General features: G+C 43.3%; 1 protein-coding gene and 1 pseudogene across 1 annotated transcript in view; one reads left to right on the top strand and one right to left on the bottom strand.

Moving 5' to 3' along the window:
• Positions 1-20,867, top strand: part of LOC146176822 (uncharacterized) — a 59,452-nt gene that overhangs the window by 37,511 nt on the left and 1,074 nt on the right. The gene's annotated exons all lie outside the window — the stretch shown is intronic.
• On the bottom strand, positions 7,743-20,286 carry LOC146176823 (uncharacterized; annotated as a pseudogene).

Here is a 20,867-nt window from a genome sequence, read left to right as displayed (position 1 = left end):
AGACTTTATCGAATGCTTTCTTCAAATCCAACCCCAGGATGGCCCGCGTATCGTGACCGTTCCCCGAGTCTGATTTCTGTGGAGAGTTCAAGCATCACGTCCTGCGTGGACAGATGTGGCCTAAATCTGATCATTGTGTGCAGCATGAGGCGATGGGTTTCTACGTAGTTATGCAAACGCGTGAGAAACATCCGGGGAGGTGTTCTTCTGAACACTATTTCCTATACGTGTGGGATGTTGTGTATCGTTAACCAGGGTGAGACCCTCTCTTTGGAAGAATGTCCATATACATGAGCCTTTTGAGCAATTCTTTGTGTACCCCCCAGTATCAGTGGCTTGCGTTCAAGTCTCCTACTATCATTAATGGGTGATTAGCACTGATGCTGAGAGCACGTTGTAGGGCCTCTATTAAGGGGGCCAGCTTTGCTTTGGGAGGACTAAATATTTAGAATGAAAAGGCTGGGGCTTTTTCATTCCTTGGGAGCAGCTCGACCTATAGACAATCAACACCCTGTACTTCGAGGATGTGATCCGCGGCTGTATAATTCCGATGAACTAGCGTCTCGACTCTGTATTGCTGAGATTTTGACACCATGTGCGGTGTGTAGTTAAGCAATTTGACGGGGCGTTTTGTTTCTTGTAATGTGATGATAGTGGGGTGTCTTCTATCAGGAGAGCCTGTAACTGAAGCTTTGGGCAGAAGCCTCTGCAGTTCTGTTGCCACACGCAAAAACTATGTTGGTGTTCCGCCATTGTGAAGGTCAGGGGTCTGGCGTGCAGGGTCTGGCCTGTTATTAGCGTACTAAGAGCAGTTTGGATCTGCTGCATCTATTGTTGCATTTGTTGCTGCTGCAGCTGGACTTGCTGCTCGAGCACTACCATCCTCGCGTCGAGATTCGTTGCCCAGGTGTTAGTGCTAGTAGCTATAGATTCAAATATTTCTCCGATCTTTTGCTTAAGTGGGATGGAGGCTACAAGGTCAAAGTTGGTCGGGGTCTGAGTTGGCACATTGTCTTGGTTTGTAGCCTTCCTTTTAGGAGGCGTGTGTGATGAGTCTGAGGAAGTATTTCTGTGGCCGGACTCGTGGGCCGGAGGGGGCGGGTGTGTTTTACTCAGGGGAGGAGACTGAGATTCCTGCCGCCCTCTGCAGGTAAAAAGGTGCCGGGTAAGCATTTGCATCTGTTTTGTCAGTTATGGAATTTGTTCAGCTTGTAATTGATTTTGTGCTGTAAGCAGTTGAATTTGTTCTTTATGCTGTGGATTTTCTTTGACCAGTGAGGGAGATCGCGGGCCCCATTTCACCTTATTTTCTCGCTAAGGAGGCTGGTCGACCAGAGGCGAGAAAGACTGGGATCGGTCCTTGGTTTTGGAGATGTCTTTCTGGTAGAGGACTGCGATTGCTGGTGCTGACGGTTGCGGCTCTCAGAGGCCTTGTGGTGCTTGCATCTGGACCTGCGTGGCTGGTCTCCATCAGTGTCCTCCGTCTTGGGGTCCAGGGTCGGTTTCTTGTATCCCGGTCAATCAAAGCGGTTCGGGCACTTCCGGGCGCCTGTGACGTGTGGGCCCTCACAGAGGATGCACAGAGGTGCGCACATGGGAGGGTCCATCACCGCGTGAGCCACACCACACCTTTGGCATAGATTTCGCTTCTGTTCCGTGCAAACGTCGCTGTGATGCCCGGGCTGTCTGCAGTTGTAGCAAGCTTCAGCCATGGGGAGGAAAGTGTGGCAGCGGTATATTGCGCCGTAGAAGCGAAGGTGTTTTGAAAATGTACTGATGCGTACGAAGGTGACAAGAATGGATTTCATATGTCCGAGTTTTCTTGCGTCGGTGATATACTTGGGACTCTGGTTGAGTGCTTCTATATCTCGGCAAATATCTCTTCCGAGGTTTGGTCGTGGATAGCGTATACGATACCGCGGATGGTAGTGCTTCTATATCTCGGCAAATATCTCTTCCGAGGTTTGGTCGTGGATAGCGTATACGATACCGCGGATGGTGTTATCCAGTGGGGTAATTTACAGCCTCACCGGGTAGGCTTGATCGACAATTCTGATCTGCTCTAGCCGCACATATTGGCGAACTTGGTCTTCAGATGGTGTGCTGATGATGAAGGAATTGTGTCGGGGGTTCGGAGTGCAGTGGTAACTAAGGACAGGATATATCCTGTGTTGTGCTTTCCGAGGTCCAGGCCTCTTACCAGCCGATACACAATTTTTAAATCTTGTGGGGGGACCAAGATACTTTGTTGGGCGAGTTGGTACTTGTACTGTGGCTTTCTTTTATCTTGTCCTTTGTCTTCGTGTTCGCGCTGTTTAAATTAATTACTTGTGGGGGGAGTTTTGGCGTGACGTTTCACAAAAGTTGGAGAGGACTTGCGTTGTTCAGACTGCGTCGGCCGTTGGTATAACGGGCATGGTTGTAGCGGCCTGCTGATCGGTTGATCGGATCCAGCAATGCGCCAAGCCTCAGTTGCGCGGTTACATCTCACTTCTGTCTCAGAAATCAATGGTGTATGTTCCATCCTATCGTCTCCGTCGGGCCGTCGCTGGTGTGTTGCGAAGTCCCGCGGGCTTGCAGCTGGCGGTAGCTGCCGGGTGGAGGGAACAGCCGCGGCAGCGAGAGGTGGGCCCAACAGTTGTCTGGGAACTGGAGCCCCGCTTGAAACGGTGGGTCTAGATTTGCTGGGAGAGGCACCGGAGCTGGTGAAAACGCGTCTGTTCTCGATGCATTCTCGGAGGGAACTCAATTTGTATTGGAGACTCGGCAAGGGAGCATCAGATTCTAATTCATATGCTCTGGATGCAAACACATCACTTCCCAACAACACTGAACAGTCAACTTGGTTTGCAATGCCGTTAACAATATGTAACCATATACACAGCTGAAAAATGGACTTTTAACAACCCACTGTTGCTGCAGCACATACTGGTGTCTGCAACCAAACAAATCCTGCAAAAAAAGCAATCCTGAAAAGTAGGCAGCCCTTGATGGAACTTTCTCTGGGAGTAAACAGAAGCCCTGCAAAAATGAAAGAACAGAATGCATTTATTGCAACAGAATTGTGAAGATCAATAGCAGATGTCCAGCATAATTTCTGTGGCATGCCTGCCTACAGTATACCAGTGCCCCTCAGGTTAAGGCATGTGCTTAACACAAAAGTTGCACTCCAGCCAGAATTCCTGTACTGACTATAGAACATCCAGACACATTGTAATGGCACATAGCACAATAACTGCAGAGTGGGTGAGGGGCTCGAATAAGGCAAAAATAAGTAGAGGTGTACGTAAGAGGACAGGGCCATAACAAAGAACTCTGGATTCTGCACAAAATACAGACACTTCTACATCAATACATCACTTCCGCTCAAAATGTATATGTAGCCACTGGGACCTGATGATACTGCCTTGAGCTCCCCAAGCAGCACACCAACAATGGACCAGTGCTGGCGTAACATTGGTAAAAAACAGCACGAACGTCGGACCGTCATTGGCATTTAGGCCAAAAGAGACTTTTTCCAACCTTGGGCTGACGTTCATGCCACGATTGGACCACTCTCCAGCCTACATTTGTCCGACATTATGCCATGATTGAACCACTGTACTGCCCATATATTCATGTTGGCCCGCCGTTCACCCATGATTGAACCACTGTACTGCCCATATATTCATGTTGGCCCGCCGTTCACCCATGATTAGACCACTGTTATGCCGATGTGATAACATTGGCCCAACATTCATGCCACGATTGAACCTGCATTCAGCCGTCTACCAAAAGTGGACATGCCACAATTAGACCATTGTTTAGCCTATCTGTTAAAGCTGGCCCAGAATTCAGGCCATGCATTTTCAGTGCATTCCAGCTAATATTTGCATTATGCAAGCCACATGCTTTACTACTGCCAAACTGCAAGCACCCTTTATACACACATGCATAAAATGAGGCGCAACAAAAATCAAAGTGTTATCATTTATTTAAAAATAAAATATAGTCCTTGGCCAGAGGCAACCAGGTACAGAGGCAACTCATGAGCAGGCTCAGGTGCCAGCAGGGCCCTGCAAGGCAGCACTGGAGGTGTGGGCCGGGTGAGGCAGTGAGGGTGCCATACTGGATGTCGCCGAAGCACAGGGGTTCGGTGTGGTTGCCAGGCTGGCGGCAGAACTTGTATTCAGTGTCTCGGCAAAGCGCCGCTTTCTACCGCCACCACGGTCCACTGACCCTGGCAACCACTTCTTAATGAAGCCGTGCGCTTCAGCAACATCCACGCCTGTCTTTTGGCAGATGACATCTGCACAAGATAAGTGGACATTTTAGGCCAACAGGAACACTTTGTTGGCTCACAGAAATCAAGCTTATTTCACTGAAAGAAAAACAGAAGAATAAAAGGTAGCGCAAAGGGATGAGGACAGAGGAACCAGCCCAGCAACAAGTTTTATTGAAAAAAACAGAAGAGGACACACAAGTAAATGTTACACGGAATGGTCCTCATAATTCAAGGACTATAGGCAACCAAATGCAACTTTAGAAAAAGCTCTCGCAAGAAAGCTCTTCTAACCAACTGTATATAGCTACTATGACACTATGGTCCACCTTTCAAGGACTAGAGGGGGAACACAAATAGCTGGCCAGTGCAACATGACTGCAATGCTGCGAGAAAAGATGGACTTGACTGGTTTGAGGGCTTTTTCAAAATACATCTGCTGTTCATTCTTTAGATGCCCACTGAGGAAAACTGCAACCAGCCCCACAAACAATTGCAGTAACAAAATATTCATCTGTTATAAAAAAAGAAGTCGTAAGCTGGGTAAAGTGATAACAGATTTTACAGATGAAAACAAAGTGCAGCAAAGCCTGTTACATGTGCTTTCGCTCATGTTTTAAAATTAAAAGCTACTGTAATTAATAAAAAATATACCTGTGACCACCTTGCACAATCTTAGGCCGATAAAGGAAAGTTTCCCTTTCCGGCCGTGCAGACTGTACAGACGTTGTACGGACACCCCCATGATGGCCGTCATGGCGTTGGCCGCCACCTCCTTTAACCCTTTTCCCCCCAGGCGGAGTAGCTGCTGTCGCTGAAAAGAAAGAAAATCATAGTTGCGCAAATGCTATTAGACCTACAATAACAAGTACTGTTAGTTTATTTCTGAATAGAATAACTGAGATAACTGTGTGACCAATTGTCAGCAGCTCATACAATTGTGCCTGCTATTTAATGCATCGTTCTTGTATGATGCAACAGCTCTCTACCACTGCAAACAAAGACATTTTTTTTTTTTTTCTAATTTGCTAGGAGCAGACAAATTTAGGTGCTGAGCAAAAGTGGTCGCTCTTATCATGTTATAACTTGAGGCTTTTAGCAGATATGTGTGCTGGATGTATTTGGGCTGCAGTCCCAAAGGAATTCGGGCTAGGAGCATGCTGTAGAAGAGGGGTTTGCAAATTTTAACCATCTGGAATCCTTAACGTGCACTGACATCGCACAGCACACGTGCACCTTGCTTTTCACCTCCATGGAGAAGTGGTTGCTGCAGCCAGGTTTGAACTCTTTTTGGGTTCAGCAGTTGAGTGACTGAGCCGCTGCCGCGGGGCCCATTATCCCGAAACTGAGCATGATCTAATATTATGTACCCCAAGCACATGAGTAAAGCTGCATGCCTAGCAACCACTTTTCTTTAAGCAGTCTTAACATTCCTGTTTTTGGCAGCAGATCAAGTAATGAAAGAAAGCATGATATGGGCAAGAGAGGAAAAAGTGGGGATAAAAAACAGCTCGAAAACAAGGACTTGACACCACAACATAAACAAAACACAGGGCTGTGAACTCATGGGCTGTGCATGAACTCCCACATGAAGACAGCATACAGTTCCGTGACCTAAGAATTTCAATTTTGAAAGGGCACATATGTTGGATGTATAATCCTAGATCACAAAAGGCACTCCTCCCCTATAGTAGTGCTCATTGGAAGGTAGTAAAATGAGCAGTTGCCATGAATTGCCTCAATTACACGTTGGAAAAATCATGTTGTCATCAAATATCTCAGAGCGTTAAAATACAAGCACAGCGTTTGCACATATCCGGCTATCCTCCAGATACTTAGCAGTTGCAGACAGCCTGCTAAAAAAGAAAAAGATCAGTCAAAAGCAAGATAAGCAAGATCAGAGGCTGACAACACAAGTCATTCCGTGCATTCGCAAAGTATCCCATAATCTTAAGAAGGTTGCAAAAAGATACAATGTAAACATGCTCTTCTCCGCATCAAGTAAGCTCTAAAAAATTTGTCCAATGATGATGAAAGAGCAAAAGCCGTATTGTAGTATCAAGCACCAACTCTGGTTCACCCGGTGCACTACAAAGGTAGTTTACAGTGTTCCACTCACTTGTATGGAGTTTACATTGGTCAAACAGGACACTGTTTTAATGAGAGAGCCAGGGAGCAATATGATTAAGTCAAAGACGGTAAAGGGAGTAATCTTGCCACTGAATGCAGAAACTGTAAGTGTAAGCTAATTTTTCGAAAAACCAAGTTTCTTGGGTGCGAGAAAGATCAGACTGAAAGAGATATTGTTGATGTATATCATATCAGAAAAGCGGGAGATCAATGTGTCAGCCCCCCTCATTGTTTCTGTATGATAATGAAATGGCCTTTCTGGACAAACACGGTTGACTACCACATGGCAATAACAGCACCATACTTAAGCTTGTTTTTATTTTATATAAAATTTAGTTGGAAGTTCGTCCTGTTGTGTGTTTCTTCATGTCCTCATTTTTTTCGTGCTGTGAACGCTATACGTTGATGAATCAACATCAACGGGCCCAAACATCAGTGTTGTTGCACAGTTTGGTGGTATAGTGTCAAAAGCGGTTTGAGGCCATATACAAGACCATGTAGTAGTATCAATTCCTGAAATGAAAATGTAATTGCCAAACGCCCTGCAGCACGAGCAATTGTAATGCTTCCTGAAGCAAAACTGAAACTTTATGCATTAGACATGCAGGAGTGTCGTTGCAGATGTGACACCCACTGCGGACATGTTGCAGTGCTCAGTTCAAACTGCAAGCACTTTTGCATCAGATTTACATGGAAAGAAAAGGACAGTAATAGCCAAATGTGTAGACGTTACTTTCTTAGAGCAATAAAGAGAAATAAAGCACAGTTCGAATTTAGTGCCATGGTCACTGCAACAAGCCTCAGCAAACGTTGCCATCCTCACTGAGCTTCCACGCCTCTTACAATAATTTCCATTTTCAAGTGAAAAAGTGTGTGATTTCCTCATGCTGCAGTGCTTTTGAAACTTGTTTATTGAAAAAAGTATGGCATGATTGATGGAATTGAACACCCCACTGCCACTAACCACCAAATCGCAATTAAATTAAAGATCTAATAACTGAGTTTAGTTAACCATGTAATTACTAAAGTTTAGCCGTACATTGTGCCTGTTGCATCAGGAAATGCGTTCCTACAATCTATTTTTTCTAGCCTCCCCTTATTCAGAATTTTTGAAAATGTTCACTGAAACACCCAGTAATGTGTATATGCAGCTTTCATGAACAAGATATTTACATTAATAAAACATGCAGAAGTGACAACATACTCAAGCAAATCAGTAAGAATTATGAATATGATGAGCATGTTATCCACAGAGCATGGCATGCACCTTTTTCACAAACATCTGAATTACTTTATATTGCAAACCCTAACTAGGTACTCATTTTTCTCAGTTAAGAATTATTAAAAAGTATTAGATTACCAGTGCAGCTGCCACACCATCATCTTGCAAGGCAGCGTCGGCTAGCTCCTCTGTGGTGTAGGCGGGCAGAGCAAGGGCGGGAGGAGGTGCTGGTGGGGAGACTGGCTGCGCAGTGCCTGGGCCTGGTTCTCGGTCCGACCGCAGCAGCAGGCTATCTTCAATGCGCTGCACGCGCTGGATCAGCTCACGCTGCTGCTGTCGGACCTCAAGCAAAACCCGCAGCACCCTGAGCACTGCAACTGTAATTGAAGCAACCAATAATTTCAGTGAGATTACAGCTTCCTAAGGCCGATAGCATCACTTATGCCCTAGGCACCAATAAAACAGTATGAGTGTAAACAGCAAGAAGCAACATGCTGCTTATGCTCCTAACTTTCTACAGCTTTCACAGAGACACTCATAACACATGCATCTATTCCTTGCCAGCCTAATGTAAAAGTTATAAATGTCATCACACTGATGAACACTTAGGTCAAACAGAGCTCCTCTACGTGTGACAGATAGCAGAAGAGCTGCGATATTGTTCTGCAAATGCCTCCTCAGTCTGGGCTTCTGCCAATGGTTATGGCACTTCAGAAGCATTTCCACTGCTACTGCATTGCGGAAAGGATTAATGTATTCTTCTACTCTCATGAGAAGCACATGCTAATAGGGAGTCAGAAAGCAGAGCATGCTTTCGCCTGTAATTTAGCTTTGCATCATTTGAAAAGTGTTTTTCATGGCAAGATGATATTAGAAAAATTCTGGGGGTAGGAGTCTGTTCTGTGTAACTACAAGTACTTTTGGGAGCTAATGCATTACACTTGCTGCAGCAAAGATCCCTATTGCACTGTTGTCCTTGGCTGATAAACAAAATGCAACAAAAAGCTGAATCATGTGTCAAGTTCCACATCAGAGGACAAAGTAAAGATTAAATCCAAGATGAGCCCACCACCATGTGGACGTAAATAAATACAGGAAATATATAAGATACAATAACATTAGCTCTTGGGCCAGTTGGTGCATGTTGAACATAATTACAGGGGTGCCAGCGGATACACAAAGGTGCGTACACAAGAACGAAGAGGTAGCTACAGACGGATGCTGGACTATCAACTGTGGTTTATTGAAGAAGCATTGCCGCACAAAAATACACATCCGACACATGCGCATCTGCAGCACCATCGCAGATGCGCATGCGTTGGATGTGTGTTTTTGTGCTGTAGCTACCTCTTCGTTCTTGTGTACGCATCTTTGTGTTTCCGCTGGCACCCCTATATTATGTTCAATATTTCAGATAGGCTTTCTTCATACATCTCTGCACTATCGAACTGCAGACACTGCACACAGTTGCATATTGCGTATGACAAAAAGGAACAACACAGAATTCTGAAAAAGGAACGATAAGAAAAATTTGCCACAGTAATTCATCACATTCCAATGCAAAATGCAGTGCAAAAGGGTGATGCACAGTAACATGTTTCAAAGGCTAGGAGCTACACTATAGTCATCTGCAATATCACTAAACAGAAAATTTAGTTCTGATCAGACCTCTAAGCAGGTAATCTTGTTTTGCATACCTTTTACAAAGTAACTGCGCAAGCTGCAAGGTACCACTCCTAGGCTTTCTTTTTGTTTATGCACTAATCAGGGGTTCTCAAACTGGGTTCTGCAGAGCTCAAGGGTTCCGCGAGCTTCTACTGCCAAAGAGCAAAAGTATGCCTATGCCGCACTGATGCCGAAGCAGGGGGCAGCCAATAACCTGTGAGCTGCTGCGTGATTCTATGCACAGTCCAGCTGGGTTGGACACGAGAATTGAATGTAGTGCTGGTCTTGTGACTAGTTTACTGTTTCTAGTTTTGCCATCTGGATTTTTCTTATAGTTTCCAGTATAAGTGAGAGGTAGGCATTGAATAAAAAGGTAGTTGCCAAAAGCAAGAATACAAACAAGTGCTTACAAAAGTGAACTAAACAACAAAAAAAAAACAGGGTGGGTTCATGATCAAGCAACACCAGATGATAGCGATTTGAGAAGAAGGTGGGGGGGGGGGGGGGGGGGGGGCACATATATTGCATGCCAACTGGGATTTGTGAAGACTCCCTTTTAATATCTCCTGTTCCACGAATATGCTGGCAACATTTAAATGAGGTATTCAATCACAATGGCATAAAGCAGACATATGCCTCAAACGATGCCCAAATATTAATCCACAAGCCAACTCGCTGGAAAATCAGCTTGAAACAACTGCCTCTTTCAAACAGCAAACTTGTGCCAGCATATATGTCAAACATGATCATCTAGTGACTCATTGTTGGCATCTGTCAGCAAGATAAACATGACGTCATACATGGCATACAGTCCTATGTGAGACGCTTTGAGAGTATTAGAATAAATAGTGCAAGCATTTTTGTGTGCACTAAATGAAAGCATTTTGTGGTAAACACTGTTCAGCTTATTGCCACTTTAAGTTGAAGTATGCAAATAAAAATGGAATTTTAAGTCAGAAAATGTGGCACCATCTCTTTAAAGCGAGCTGTTTTTTGCCGACCAACTGACATTTCTTGCTAGGCACAGGCGAATTTTTGAGAAATAAAAAAGGTCGTAATTATTGCTTATCACACATAAATCTTGCTGTATGCAAGAAAAGATGAATGGCAGCGGATGCTGCAGAAGGTGGTTAGACTGCTGAGATCTTTCCTAAATGAGAGCGTGCCACCCTGTTGGTTTTGGGTACCTGATAAGGGAGTGCACAGGGGCTGCATGATGTCCAAATTAATTTTCTTCCACATTTTACACTCCATCTGAGGCACTGCATTCGCTTCCAGCTAATGAACTTTTAAGGTACTATCAAAGACAACAAAAGTTAAAATATGAGCCCCTTTGACCTGTATGCCCCTGGAAGTGAATAAATTATTCTGCAAGAAAAAAAAGCACAGAACATGGGACCACTGCACGCAGTACATTAATGGTGATGGCTTTCTGGTGATCGTAGGCAGAGAGAGGCAGCAGCAATGCCAGGATCCAAAAGATGACAACAAAAGTTACTAACTACAGCAGCCAGTGCAGTATGAATGACAAAAGCTGAAAGCGAATGGAAATACTAGGTTGTATGTTTTAGCATTACTTTGGTTCAGTAGGGACTTTCTTTGAAGAATACCAGTAAACATTTTCAGAGTTATCACTTTCAAAGAACATAATTTCAGTCTGATCGTGAACTCCGTGTAAATACCTTCCTAAATATTTATTCTCTAGATATTTCTGGCAATGCCAACTTCAATTCACTAGCATAGGATATACTGAGGAAAATAAAATTTGCTGCTTTTTTTTTTAAAGGCTAAACAGGTCTAACCTCTAGCTGAGAGCATTACTTGATAGCAGAGAAATAGGAGTGAAAATCAGACAGGGAAAAATTGGTAAGACAGGACAAACATTTGTCCCATCCTCTCACATTGTCCCCATGTTTGGCTAGCATTCCTGTTTTTTGCTCTAGGTTATTTTACATTAAAAAAAGAAAACAAAGTGAAAATTTCACCTTCAACAGTCCCACTTTCATTGGCAGCCTCGGAGCTCAGGGCTGCATTTTCACTGCCAACAGCTTCACAAAGCGTCACTGCTGGCACTTCAGCGCCTTCATTCAGAGGTGCTGGAACACGAACATCATTAGTGGTAATGCAGGAGGCACAAAAAATAGTAAACAAACTGTCCAGATTAAAGGTAGAACGAGAGGAAGAAGTTGGTTTACACGGTATGAACGAGCACTGAACAAGGGTAAGTGGAGTACGCCTCAGTTCGCAGGTCGATCCAACGTTTCGATAAGTGGACTTCTCTTCGTCTAGGCGGAGACAAATTCACTTGTCGAAACGTTGGCTCGACCTGCAAACTGAGGTGTGCCCCATTTACCCTGTTCAGTGCTCCTTCATACTGTCCAGATTAAAGTGAGGTGGTGCTTTTGTTTGACCATTCTTTGCCAGGTAACAGTAAAAGGCACCTGTTTCAAACCCCAAGTTGTGTTAATTTATGCAACCCAGAAAGACAGCAATTCCCAAAATAGACCTCCCAGCTTGAGTCGCATGGAACAGTGGTGCCCGTGCACACGCATCAATCGTGCACACTATAGCAGAAGAGTGACTAGGATAAAAAGTCCCTCGTCTGTCAAATATATCCCAGCAGCACTGTTTCACTTTTGTTAAATTCACAACATTCTGCCGCTGCCATCAAGAGCCATGGTCCATGCAAGCATTTTTGAAACACAGCAGTGCCATTTGTGAAGAGGCATTACTGCTACTGTACTGCACTGTGAAAAGGGCTATGCAGGCATCATATTATAGCAATTCTTCAACACTCCTGACATTGTGCACAAAGCAAAGTACTTGATGTAGCCATGGAAAATGATCAATGTTAATAAGTTTTTACCTCTCAAGTACAGACAACCATATTTCTGGCATTCATCACATAAAACTACTGTGATGCAGGAGGTTTTTGGCAGTATATAGTATCATTCAATAATTCGAAAATTTTTCTTGATCCCTTGAAGGCCAAATTAACAAGATATTACTATTTTTTTCCTTATTCAAGGAGCCAAAATCACTCAATACTTAATGAGCATGTGACACATGTACATCTGGCCATGCTTGCCTAACTCAAGAAATTTAATTATTCCAATTTCAAGCAGTCTACTAGAAATTTCAACACTGCTTTACCTCTTGAGTAAACTAAAATTACCCTAGAACTGCGGGCAACTGGCAGTTTGCCAAGAAATGGTTACTGACATCTGTATACTGACATGAGAATATACGGTAAATGTGTTCTATTTCTCTGAGAGTGCAATGAGCTACAGTTTTTTTTTTTTTTTGCAGCTCTTGCAAGCACCTACTGCCATATATTCACAATCTGAACTAAAATCAAGCTTATAGATTAAATGTCGATGACAATTCATGACTTACGAGGTGATGGCAGCTCTACTTCCACGGGCCAATCTTCATGGCCCTCGTTTCCTAAAGAAAGAATTGCACATTAATATCATCTTCAGTATGCAAATAATTTTTTGTTAATTATAACTCCAGGAATTATAATTACCAGAAACTGCTGACGTCTCCACAGCCGAAATGAATTCATATTTGCGCATCTTTTTTTCGGCGCTCTTGTAAGAGCCTGCAAAGAATTAATATGAAATGAATGAAATTTGTACTACACCTGCACTACACCCATGATGATTAGACAACACAGGAACTGGTTGAGGATTTCTATATTGGACCAAGATAACTGCGTAGGCAAAAAAGGTTTTCTAAGTGACAGGGAGATTGCCTTTCTTGAGAATGCTTGGAGGTTGCATACATATCTGAGTGGGCTTTAGTGTTGTGTTATATGGTTTATCTGTATCAACACTTTCACACCTTTGAGTGTTTCTTTATATACCAAATCATTGGTAAAGAAAACATTTAATTGTAAGTCAGCGCTTGTCCCGTGTTTTCCTTTCTCTGATCCCACTTTCTTTTCTTACGCTCAATGTTTTGCTAGGTTTACCTGTTGTAGAACTGGCCATGTTGACTGAAATTTCTGGCATAGCTCACTGCTCATAAACGTTAAAGTTTGAACATTGAAGTGCTGTTTATTTCATTTTCTTAAATAATTAAGGCACAGACAAGTGCAACTACTTAGGCCATTGCCTCAACGAAGTGGTTTTCGATCAGCCTATGACAGATCAAGCAACCATCTGCTGATCAGCTTCATTGGCATTGCGGGTCTGAAAGCACTAGACTGTAGCTGTAGCTGCTGTAGCTGCCGGTATGACGCAGCAGATTGCCGCATAATAAGCTATATGTAAGACATCTATTGCCCAGCCCAACTAATCATGCCTTTATGCCGGCAAAAACACATATTACATTTATTGTTTGCTTGGTAGTCAAGCACTCCCCTAAGATGCACACTGCTAATATGGCTAGTCATGTATAAAAGGAAAAGAAATCTGTTCTTTGACATATTACCTCATTGCTGACGCTCTGCTGTCTGTCATGACATCTTGTGAGCATTTAATTATGGCGGTCACTCTTAATGGAAGGGGCTTCCTGATCACAATTACATATCGCATTTTTTAAAATATGCAACAACCCCGGTCATCGAAACTTGGAAGTAGGATCATAGACTTCCATAGAAGCACAAACATGCAATTGGTTGAACGACCTGCCCTTCTTTATAAATTTCATTGATATCATTCCTCAACACTTGGCCATAACACATACACATCCGAAAGTGCATGATACTGCTGTATGTAAAAGAAGTTCTAGGCTACTTTGCCGAATTGACGCCTGTTCAGCTGCCCTTGTAACTGCAGTCACCAGTCAGTTCAGCCAACAGACTCCATCCATGTTTGAATGCCATTGAAACACTCATGTGGGAGAGGCATTCTTTTATATTTACAATTAAAACGTGTTTCCGATTTCTAGGGTTTAAAAACTATGCAACACATGGCTACGGAGGAGATGGCAGAGAGCCTTCTTCCCAGGCGGTGTTATACGCCATGCGCAGCGCCTATAGGGGCGCCACTGAAAGCCGCCTAGCGGCGGTCGTTGGAAGCGCAGGCGGGCCTCGTCCGGCAAGCATGGCTGAGGTGCGTGCGTGCGACCTGCCATTTGTGCGCGTCCCGGACGGTTATTTCTGCGGTGACAGCGTGCGCAAGGGGATCGCACTATATAATAGTGGGCATGTGTCCGACGTCACGGCTGCCTGGGATGACATCGTCTCCATATGCGCCAAGTGCCTGCCGCAAACAAGTGTAAACAAGCTTGCATACGAAGTGGAGCTCATTGTGGGTATGCCGATTTCATTACAACGCCACGCTAATGCTTTCCTATGTTGACCCATGAACCAGTGGTCCCTCTTTGCTTAATGATACATGCTCGCTTCGCATACGTGCAATGTATTGCACAGTGCAGTAGGTTGAGGGAGCGCCGCCGCACATGCGAATGGTTCGTACCGGTTAGGCTGCGTTAAAAAAGCCAGTGAGCTAGCAAAGCAACATCGTGAGCAAGAGATAAATAGCATTGTAGCCACTCCGGATCAGATACATCAGATAGAAGTAAAGACAAGAGAACCGGGCAGAGATTTCGATTTATGGAGAAGTATGAGAGCCATTCGGATCTCTGCCAGCAGCCGGCCACACACTATACTAAAATCCAGACGGGATCCCTCCGCCGTTGTTGAAGGGTTTTTGAAGCAGAAAAGATTCTGGTCCCCTGCCACAGCTAATGGAAGTGCCTTGGAGGCTGAGGCGATCAAGTCTTTCGAAAAAGAGATGTGCACCGAAGTCCGCACTTGTGGGCTGTCAGTGATGCTCGAACAGCCGTGGTTGTGCTGCGCACCCGACGGCATTGTATGTCAAAGATCAGGGCTGGCACTGCTTGAAGTGAAATGCCCTTACACATGCAAGGACAAAAATATAATTGAATTCAGTGAACATACAAGTAACGTCGCTTACTTAGTATTTAAGGACTCTAGGCTGGAATTGAAAAGGACACATCAGTATTATACACAAATCCAGATATCTCTTTATGTTCTTGGCGTGGAGAAGTGTTTCTTCTATGTTTACTCAAAGAAGCAGCAAATTCTTGTTGAAGTTGAAGTGAATGTGGACTTTCTCGAAGCATCTGTTCCACGGCTGGAAGCATTCTACTTTAAGCATTTCCTCCCAGCAATAACGAGCATCAGACCAAAGTGAGCAATAAGAAGAAGCGAGAAGCATTAAATTTTATTCCTCAGGGTCAAAAAACATATGTTCATTAATGCATTGTCTCACTTACAACACAATTGTTACAAAGTATAACTAAAAAATCATACTTAATGCTGCATGCATATTGTGACAAAGTGATAGCAGTGGTGAAATCAAAGTGCGTTTAGCTCAAGGGCAGTCTTTTGCTTTGATAATTGGCTTCTGCAGATTCGCAAGCACCCCGCACATGTCTATTATTTTTTCTACATGAGGAACCAGGTCTGAAGACAGTTTTTCAGACAAAATCCTATATATTTTCATCCGCTGGATGGACCTTTCCACATGTATTCGGGCACTTGCAACATTATATGTTGTGTTCACTTCTCGAATAAACGGTTGGTTAGGACGGGCAAAAACTGGCATTTGAAGTTTTATGCCATGCTCTGCGAGCTTGCTTCTGACCTGAGGAAACCCTTTATCTGCGAGCACAAGATCCCCAGCTTTCAAAAGGTGCAAAATTCCACAGTCTGCAGTAATAAATGAATCTGTGGAACGGCCACCATAAGGTCTGGAAATGAAGCTTATGATGCCGCTAGGCGTGATGCCTACTAGAAACTTTATAGTAAAGCATCCTTTATAATTTGAGAACATGAGAACACGTTCATGCACACTGTTTGGTGTAGCACAGGCGACCTCTGTGCAGTCAATTATAACTTGGCAGTCCACGTAATGCGGCTTAAAGCTTTCTGGCATCATCATTTGGTTAGTTGATCGTGATGGCCAATATATAAGGGGCCTCAATTTTTCGTGTAAAACATTCAGCACTGAGAAAAAAATGCCTGGAACAGGTAGACCTGTGTACCCCAAACAGTACTGCTAGAGAACAGTATGACAGGTTCAGTTTTATCTTCATCAAAAACAACAAGAGTTTGTTTGAAGCACTGACCACCTCTTCAGCTTTCTGTGCTTTAAAAGAATCAACAATGATTGCACGTAGCTTTTCGAAGACTGGGACTGAGACACCAGCAATCGATTTCAGAATGTCTGTAGCCTTGTCTTGGCTGCAAGCTGCAAGCGTCTGATATCCTTGGAAATTTGGAGTGTTTGTTGATACCACCACATTCATCGGGTCACACGCAGTGTCTTTCAGCTCTTTTGTTGTGCCCCATGCAGCATCCTTGGTGCTTTTCTTCATAGGAAGCACGGCCTAATGAATATTGAAACCACTTGTTAATGTTCGCAACTCTTCAAAAACAAGATAAAGCTAGCTACTTATTTCTAGCATGCTAAATTTGGAAATATATTTTCACTGAAAGTAGTAAATTCCAATTAGGGAATGTACAAATCACACACAAAGAATGCAGAATTTCTTCAAAAATAGCATAAAAAATATCAGAACCATGGGAAATAGTCACCCTTAATTTTAAATTGTGTATGTGACACAGTATTTTCCCCTGAAATTATATGCATTAAATCTGTGTCTAGTACACAATAGAAATATATAATCACGCAATGTGAAACAATGATAAGAAACGAGTCACTTACTTGCGTCTCAGCATTGCAGCCTTGCATGCAACAAAAGAACAGGTTTGGCATGTCAAGTTCTGTTTTCCACGGACAAGGGTCAGTTTGCGTTCCAACCTGCACAATGAACAAACGAGGTGTGGAAACCCTAACATTTTCTACTTCTGTAATGAGCCACTAAAATGCAAGTGAATCACAGCAATGTGATTACCTATGCCACCATGTGGCACTACAGCTATGATGCAGTACAACAAAATGCAAAACACAAATGTCACAGACCCATATTTGTTGACATTTCAAAATAACCATTGATCAATATTAGCCATGAAGCAACTGTACATACACTTGTCTTTTCTGGCTCTGTGTTGTAGTCAGCCACAACATCTTCAAGGGGTGCGATGTCTGAAGGAACACTGCTCTCCTTCTGCTGACGTGCACGTAACCTGCAATCATAACAAGATATATCTCAAAATGCATTGCTCATACTGGCCTCATCAGTTCAGATACATATATTTATGCACAATACGTCTGAACACACACATTTAGCCTATTTTATCCTCTGCCTTTGCTTGCATGATGCACAATAAGGTCGCTCGGCTGAATACCAACCACAGTGAAATTAAGCTTGTTTCCTTATCATGTAGTCAAAAGGTTTGTTAGATGGTAACAAAAAGAAGAGTTTGAAATGAATACAAAAGGCAGGAGTAGTTTGCCATCTTGCATGCACAGAAATAGTCTCTAATGATCTAATATGTTCTTTTTTGAAATTCGATGGCAGTGCGCCTAAAGCTCTACATAGGCTTGTCACCAAAGTGCTTTCGTTACATTAAGCAAAGAGCAAAAGTGAGCTAACAGTGTCATCACACGATACTTAAGGCCTTGTTAGAACCCATTTCGCACAATTACTCCTGCCTACCAGGTCTTAATACAAATAAGAGAAACAAACAGAGCTTCAAGAGCAACCATCCTGCTGTTGCTTTGCCTCAGTTGTCTCATGTCAGCCAGTAGAAAACACCTACCGTCAACTTTAATTTTACCTTTGATACCTTTCGGAACTGCCAGGCTTGGTGCATTTGTACACAGTTGGAAATATGCTGGGAACGTATGCAGGACTTCTGGGATCATTTGATCTTTCGCCGTTCAGAAAGTGCTTGCTGCAGATCCTGCTGTTTTTCGTAGGCTCCCAGGGGCTCCCATCCTCTCTAAATGATCGATTAGATTACAGAAAGGTGCATGAATTAAGAAATTTAAAAGGGTACTTATTAACAGTGCAAAAGCAAATGCCAAGCATGATACTAAATATTACCTTTGAAGGGTGCGCTACATTGAAATCATTTTCAAAGTGGAGATAGTTTATGTGGTTTAATGTCCCAAAGAAGTCGGGCTGACTTCTTTGGGACATTAAATATTAAAAAATATTTAAAACATGGTTCTGGTAAGTCTAGGTTACATTATAAGAATTATAGTGGGCTGAAATACAACGGTAGACGATCAAAATCGCCGCTGATCAAAATCGAGTGAACTACCAAGTGAGGTGATCACTTTTGTTGGCCCGTAGTTCTAAGTATATTTGACTTATCTGTGACCCGTAAAAACACATGTCCGATTGGATTGTTGCTACCTGGCAGATTTGCGAGGACTAATTTATGACACTGGGGAAGACCAACAGTAACGCAAGCATGTCCGGCAGTGATGGCCACTACTGATGAAAACGGAGTGAACTACCGAAGTGAGGTGGTATGACCCCGTAATTCCAAATGGGCCGTATTTTTGTACGCAAGTAAAAAAAAATAATAATAAAACGTGACCTTAAAAGCCTCTGATTGTTAGTGCTGCCCGTGAAGCGGTACTATAATAGTTACGTTTAAACTACGAAGCAAGCCTGGAGATATATAAACAGGCAAGAAAAAAAAAAGCAGGAGCTCCGGCCGAGCTAATGCGCTACGCCGCAGTAGCAGTAGAGTATGATGTTTGTTTTCAAAACTATGTTATGCTTGCCTTTACTGGTTATGGTTATAGTTCGAGGAGCTACATCGCAGTGCAGCTTTGCGAGAAAAAAGCTCAGCATGCTCAGAGGAAAGTTACTTTCGCCGGCAGTTTCACGGGAGGCAGAACGCGCAGTACTGATATTAATGCTATAGTCGATATATTTAATTTATTTTCACTGCTTGCCTTGGTACAAAAAGGAGTACTGCGCTCAGAGCGGCAAGGACGAGAACGGAGCAAAGCACAGACAAAGGGATTTTGTGAATACTTCTATGTTAATACGTCATTGTAGCACATCTAAAACGATCCAGAAAATCTTTTTTTTTTTTCTTCAGTGCTTTTGCTGTTGCTGTTCTGCATATGGCAATTTGTTATGATGAGAGCATTGTTGTTTTCGTTGTGTTGCTACCTTACACTGCACTCTCACATCAAAAATTGTTACAAGTTGTTTTTTTTTTTGAAAATGGATTTTTATGAAAATTTTAGATGCTAATCACAAGCAACTCTTCCGGGTGTGATAACCTTCAATGAAATGTGTACTATTGTGTAACATGTTTCAGATTTGCAAAGTAATGTAGGGAGGGGCTTCGTTATGACAGACAGCAAAGGAGCCGACAGCCATTGAAACAAAGGAAAGCATAAGGGATTTCTTTTTACCATTCTCCTATGCCTCCCTTTGTGTCTGTTGTCTTCTTTGTTATCTATTGTTTAGATTGGCAGCACGGACATTGCATCAGGCACTGCGTTTGAAACTAGAAGCTTGGTGGAAAGCTGAATGTTTCCCTAATCTGCTTATTGGTGCCTGTTTCGACATGCACTGTGGAAGCTGTGTCTTGGACTTGGTCATGGTGTCTGTGATGCCACCTGAATCCAATGTACAGAAAGGTTATTACAGACTTGCTTGCAGAGTACTGGTGACCATGAACTCTTGCTAGCTTTCCGGTAATGTGTACCACAATAATTTTAATGGCATACACTGTGTAGCAGCATTTGGATGCTCGATCTGTTGCATACACTGCGATACTATGTGGGCTGTTCTCAGAAGCAATTAGGTAATATAATCCTTGCGACACTTGCTGCAGTGTCACACAAGTGCCCACTTCATCACTTGGTTATTGACTGCACTGTTTACAGTAATGCCAATCGAAGCCCAAGTAGGCTAGCTTTCAATGATAATTCGTTTTTGGATGTCTTGATACTACTATAGCTACTGCAGCATATAGGTGTGTCTTGTGTGGCATTCCATACAAGACAAAAGCATTCAGCACTGAGCAGCCAGGTCTGGCTAATGGTGTGTATACCTGTAACCTCACTGGTAGCACCAGCACTTACGGCCTCATGCTAAGGCCATGTACTTACACTGCTCCTAGAAATGGTGTTCTCGGCGTTGAGTGAACACAGTTGGTATGTGTGGGTTTAGGTTCAATATGCACTAGTGCACACAATGTGTGACCCACCTTCACCCTTTCTCAAGTTCTGGTGGGAGCACCATTCATGAAAAATTTTCATTAAAGGCTACGTGATTATACAGTCAAGCCCACTTATAACAATCGCACGGATGTTGTTCGTTGTATCGAAAGTTCATGTGAAGTGGACTCCCCTTATTTCAGCCAAAAGAATGCAAACTTCTACAAAAGTGGCATTTGTTTTTTTCCAAGAGTCGTTTTTGGACATCTGTTTATTCAAATCGGACACTATCAAGCTGCCTTCTAAGCTTTGCAGCGTGATCATATGCTCCTGCCCGAAACAGTCTGCGGACCAGCCGCTTGATGAACGCGGAATAGCGATAGCTAATGAGGCGCTTATGCCATTTCGTAGTTTGCCCCCCAACTCTTCGATTCTCCACAAGATAGCAGTGCCCAAGCTACTACAGTGCATGTGTGCACAGGACATACTACACATCTGTTTTCTTGTGTGCCGC

The sequence above is a fragment of the Amblyomma maculatum genome, chromosome 10 (assembly GCF_055883805.1).
Source record: "Amblyomma maculatum isolate TAMU_Amacu chromosome 10, ASM5588380v1, whole genome shotgun sequence".
In the NCBI taxonomy this organism is placed as follows: domain Eukaryota; kingdom Metazoa; phylum Arthropoda; class Arachnida; order Ixodida; family Ixodidae; genus Amblyomma; species Amblyomma maculatum.
This window is presented reverse-complemented; position numbering and strand designations above follow the sequence as displayed.